This window comes from Ranitomeya imitator, chromosome 6 (assembly GCF_032444005.1).
Source record: "Ranitomeya imitator isolate aRanImi1 chromosome 6, aRanImi1.pri, whole genome shotgun sequence".
In the NCBI taxonomy this organism is placed as follows: Eukaryota; Metazoa; Chordata; class Amphibia; order Anura; family Dendrobatidae; genus Ranitomeya; species Ranitomeya imitator.
In genome coordinates, this window is record NC_091287.1 from 568,945,867 (window position 1) to 568,951,866 (window position 6,000).

General features: G+C 47.0%; 1 protein-coding gene across 4 annotated transcripts in view; it reads right to left on the bottom strand.

Annotated features, from left to right (window-relative positions):
* The window catches only part of LRRC24 (leucine rich repeat containing 24), a 121,546-nt gene extending 116,878 nt beyond the window's left edge, over positions 1-4,668 (bottom strand). The window contains exon 1 of one of the 4 annotated variants that reach the window (XM_069732073.1): positions 4,435-4,668. The gene's annotated coding sequence lies outside the window, so the exon portion shown is untranslated. The remainder of the gene's footprint in view (positions 1-4,434) is intronic. The other 3 variants (XM_069732071.1, XM_069732070.1, XM_069732072.1) reach the window with 3 other exon arrangements.
* Between the last annotated feature and the right edge of the window lie 1,332 nt (positions 4,669-6,000).

The window sequence follows — 6,000 nt, forward strand, 5'->3', positions numbered from 1 at the left end:
AATAGCACAAACGCAGTTAGACAGAATGAATAGTCAGGACATAGCAAGGGATAAGTAAACCAGGACGGGCAAAATACGGTACAATAGTGACAAACTGAAACAGAGTCAAAGAGCCAAGCCAAGATCATAACCAGGGAGTCAAGCAGATATACAAACAAACAAAGAGACACTGGGAAAGGGCAAGCAGGAGGAGATAACAGACACAGGACAAGTCAGGGTATACAGTAAGACAAACCAAGTGCTTCCAAAGTCAGGTTCACACGCCAAAGACAGAGCTATAGCTGACACAACCCTCAGGATACCTGGGAGCTAAATAGCAAACCCGAGCACAGAATGAGGCAGATAAAAGATAACCTTTGACATGACCCACCCAAAGAAAGAGCAGACAGGACTAAACTCCGGAACGGATCATGACAGAAGGGGCCCAGGATGGAGGGCATTATACAAGGAAAGGGCCCAGGATGGAGGACATTATAGAAGGAAGGGGCAAGGATGGAGGACATTATACAAGGAAGGAGCCCAGGATAGTAACATAGTAACATAGTTATTAAGGTTGAAGGAAGACTTTAAGTCCATCTAGTTCAACTCATAGCCTAACCTAACATGCCCTAACATGTTGATCCAGAGGAAGGCAAAAAAAAAACCATGTGGCAAAGAGTAAGCTCCACATTGGGGAAAAAAATTCCTTCCCGACTCCACATACGGCAATCAGACTAGTTCCCTGGATCAACGCCCTATCAATGAATCTAGTGTATATACTCTGTAACATTATACTTTTCCAGAAATGTATCCAGTCCCCTCTTAAATTTAAGTAATGAATCACTCATTACAACATCATACGGCAAAGAGTTCCATAGTCTCACTGCTCTTACAGTAAAGAATCCGCGTCTGTTATTATGCTTAAACCTTCTTTCCTCCAGACGTAGAGGATGCCCCCTTGTCCCTGTGTCAGGTCTATGATTAAAAAGATCATCAGAAAGGTCTTTGCACTGTCCCCTCATATATTTATACATTAACATAAGATCACCCCTTAGTCTTTGTTTTTCCAAACTAAATAGCCCCCAGAGTAATAACCTATCTTGGTATTGCAGACCCCCCAGTCCTCTAATAACCTTGGTCGCTCTTCTCTGCACCCGCTCCAGTTCAGCTATGTCTTTCTTATACACCGGAGACCAGAACTGTGCACAGTATTCTAAGTGTGGTCGCACTAGTGACTTGTATGGAGGTAAAATTATGTTCTCCTCATGAGCATCTATGCCTCTTTTAATGCATCCCATTATTTTATTTGCCTTTGTAGCAGCTGTCTGACACTGGCCACTGAACATGAGTTTGTCATCCACCCATACACCCAGGTCTTTTTCATTGACGGTTTTGCCCAGAGTTTTAGAATTAAGCGCATAGTTATACATCTTATTACTTCTACCCAAGTGCATGACCTTACATTTATCCCCATTAAAGCTCATTTGCCATTTATCAGCCCAAGCTTCTAGTTTACATAAATCATCCTGTAATATAGAATTGTCCTCCTCTGTATTGATTACCCTGCAGAGTTTAGTGTCATCTGCAAATATTGAAATTCTACTCTGAATGCCCCCTACAAGGTCATTAATAAATATGTTAAAAAGAAGAGGGCCCAAAACTGACCCCTGTGGTACCCCACTGCTAACCGCGACCCAGTCCGAGTGTGCTCCATTAATAACCACCCTTTGTTTCCTATCCCTGAGCCAGCTCTCAACCCACTTGCACATATTTTCCCCTATCCCCATTATTCTCATTTTATGTATCAACCTTTTGTGTGGCACCGTATCAAAAGCTTTTGAGAAGTCCATATACACTACATCCACTGGGTTCCCTTGGTCCAATCCGGAACTTACCTCTTCATAGAAGCTGATCAGATTAGTCTGACATGAACGGTCCCTAGTAAACCCGTGCTGATACTGGGTCATGAGGTTATTCCTCTTCAGATACTCCAGTATAGCGTCCCTTAGAATGCCCTCCAGTATTTTACCCACAGTAGAGGTTAAGCTTACTGGCCTATAGTTTCCGAGTTCAGATTTTGTTCCCTTTTTGAATATTGGCACCACATTTGCTATACGCCAGTCCTGTGGTACAGACCCTGTTATTATGGAGTCTTTAAAGATTAAAAATAATGGTCTATCAATGACTGTACTTAATTCCTGCAGTACTCGAGGGTGTATCCCACCCGGGCCCGGAGATTTGTCAATTTTAGTGATTTTTAGACGCCGCCGCACTTCCTGCTGGGTTAAGCAGGTGACATTTAATTGGGAATTGTTATCACTAGACATTTTGTCGCCATGGGATTTTCTTGTGTAAATACTGATAAAAAAAAGTCATTTAGCATATTGGCTTTTTCCTCATCCTCATCCACCATTTCACCCAGACTATTTTTAAGGGGGCCAACACTATCATTTTTTAGTTTCTTACTATTTATGTAGTTAAAGAATATTTTAGGATTATTTTTACTCTCTCTGGCAATGAGTCTCTCTGTCTCAATCTTTGCTGCCTTGATTTGCTTTTTACAGAATTTATTTAATTTTCTGTATATATTTAATGCCTCCTCACTACCTACTTCCTTTAATTCTCTATATTCTTTCTTTTTGTCCCTTATTGCGCCCTTTACAGCTCTATTTAGCCATATTGGTTTCCTCCTATTTCTGGTATGTTTATTCCCATACGGTATATACTGTGCACAGGTCCTATCCAGGATGCTAATAAATGTCTCCCATTTTCTTTGTGTATTTTTGTGTCTCAGGATATCGTCCCAGTTAATTGCACCTAGATCCCCTCTCATCCGTTGGAAATTTGCCCTCCTGAAGTTTAGTGTCCTTGTAACCCCTCTACTACACATCTTTTTAAAGGAGACATGAAAACTTATTATTTTGTGATGGCTATTACCCAAGTGACCCCCAACCCTTATATTTGATATGCGGTCTGGCCTGTTGGTTAATATTCGGTCTAGCAGTGCCCCCCTTCTTGTTGGGTCCAAGGATGGAGGACATTATACAAGGAAGGTGCGCAGGGTGGAGGGCATTATACAAGGAAGGGGCCCAGGATGGAGGGAATTATACAAGGAAGGGGCGCAGGGAAAGTTACATTATACAAGGAAGGGGCCCAGTATGGGGAGCATTATACAAGGAAGGGGCCCAGGATGGAGGGAATTATACAAGGAAGGGGCCCAGGATGGAGGGAATTATACAAGGAAGGGGCCCAGTATGGTGAGCATTATACAAGGAAGGGGCCCAGGATGGAGGGAATTATACAAGGAAGGGGCCCAGGATGGAGGGAATTATACAAGGAAGGGGCCCAGGATGGAGGGAATTATACAAGGAAGGGGCCCAGGATGGAGGGGATTATACAAGGAAGGGGCGCAGGGTGGAGGGCATTATACAAGGAAGGGGCCCAGGATGGAGGGGATTATACAAGGAAGGGGCGCAGGATGGAGGGGATTATACAAGGAAGGGGCCCAGGATGGAGGGGATTATACAAGGAAGGGGCGCAGGGTGGAGGGCATTATACAAGGAAGGGGCGCAGGGAAAGTTACATTATACAAGGAAGGGGCCCAGTATGGGGAGCATTATACAAGGAAGGGGCCCAGGATGGAGGGCATTATACAAGGAAGGGGCCCAAGATGGAGGGAATTATACAAGGAAGGGGCCCAGGATGGAGGGGATTATACAAGGAAGGGGCGCAGGGAAAGGGACATTATACAAGGAAAGATCCTGGATGAGAGACATTATTACAGGATAGGAGCCACAATGTGGGAGATTATTACAGGAACCAGGCAGGATGTGGGACATTAGTACATGGGGGGCAATCACATGTCATTATAGGATCTGGATTGCTACAACGGCCCATCCATCTAACCAACATGCAGGTGGGGGCCCAAAGCCAAATTCTGCACCAGGGTCTACAGGACATTACACCAATGAGAACAGGAGTGTACATCAACCTGTGGAGGAGGACAGGAGTGTACATCTACCAGAGGAGGACAGGAGCATACATCTACCAGAGGAGGACAGGAGCGTACTTCTACCAGAGGAGGACAGGAGAGTACATCTACCAGAGGAGGACAGGAGATTACATCTACCAGAGGAGGAGGACAGGAGCGTACATCTCCAGGAGGAGGAGGACAGGAGCCTACATCTCCAGGAGGAGGAGGACAGGAGCCTACATCTCCAGGAGGAGGAGGACAGGAGCGTACATCTCCAGGAGGAGGAGGACAGGAGCGTACATCTCCAGGAGGAGGAGGAGGACAGGAGCGTACATCTCCCGGAGGAGGAGGACAGGAGCGTACATCTCCCGGGGGTGCAGGCAGGTCTATCTGCTCCTCTCAGCCCCCTGCAGGGTGTCGGGTGACTGCGGTGCACGGACGGGTTGTCGCCCCTGCAGTCCGGGTCCCTGCTCGGTACTCACCGTCTGCTCTTGCCCCCGCCGCCCGCAGCTCCCGCGTCCATCCCGGACCCAGCACTGACAGCTCAGCCCGCAGCCGCCTCCTCCGACTGGAGACAGCGGTGACATCACACGGGCCCGACCAACCGGAGCCGCCGCGTCACCACCGCCCGTCACCACAATCCACCGCCGACACCGGGCCCGGCCGACCGCAGACATAGGCGACCTCACACCGGCTGCGGACATCACTGACCCACCCCGTCACCCGCAACCATCACCGCTATATATCCATCACCGCAAACATCACCGCTATATATCCATCACCCGCAAACATCACCGCTATATATCCATCACCGCAAACATCACCGCTATATATCCATCACCGCAAACATCACCGCTATATATCCATCACCGCAACCATCACCGCTATATATCCATCACCGCAACCATCACCGCTATATATCCATCACCGCAACCATCACCGCTATATATCCGTCACCGCAAACATCACCGCTATATATCCATCACCGCAACCATCACCGCTATATATCCATCACCCGCAACCATCACCGCTATATATCCATCACCGCAAACATCACCGCTATATATCCATCACCGCAACCATCACCGCTATATATCCATCACCCGCAACCATCACCGCTATATATCCATCACCGCAAACATCACCGCTATATATCCATCACCCGCAACCATCACCGCTATATATCCATCACCGCAAACATCACCGCTATATATCCATCACCCGCAAACATCACCGCTATATATCCATCACCGCAAACATCACCGCTATATATCCATCACCGCAAACATCACCGCTATATATCCATCACCCGCAACCATCACCGCTATATATCCATCACCGCAAACATCACCGCTATATATCCATCACCCGCAACCATCACCGCTATATATCCATCACCGCAAACATCACCGCTATATATCCATCACCCGCAAACATCACCGCTATATATCCATCACCGCAAACATCACCGCTATATATCCATCACCGCAAACATCACCGCTATATATCCATCACCGCAAACATCACCGCTATATATCCATCACCGCAAACATCACCGCTATATATCCATCACCCGCAACCATCACCGCTATATATCCATCACCGCAAACATCACCGCTATATATCCATCACCCGCAAACATCACCGCTATATATCCATCACCGCAAACATCACCGCTATATATCCATCACCGCAAACATCACCGCTATATATCCATCACCCGCAACCATCACCGCTATATATCCATCACCGCAAACATCACCGCTATATATCCATCACCGCAAACATCACCGCTATATATCCATCACCGCAACCATCACCGCTATATATCCATCACCGCAAACATCACCACTATATATCCATCACCGCAACCATCACCGCTATATATCCATCACCGCAAACATCACCGCTATATATCCGTCACCGCAAACATCACCGCTATATATCCGTCACCGCAACCATCACCGCTATATATCCATCACCGCAAACATCACCGCTATATATCCATCACCCGCAAACATCACCGCTATATATCCATCACCGCAAAC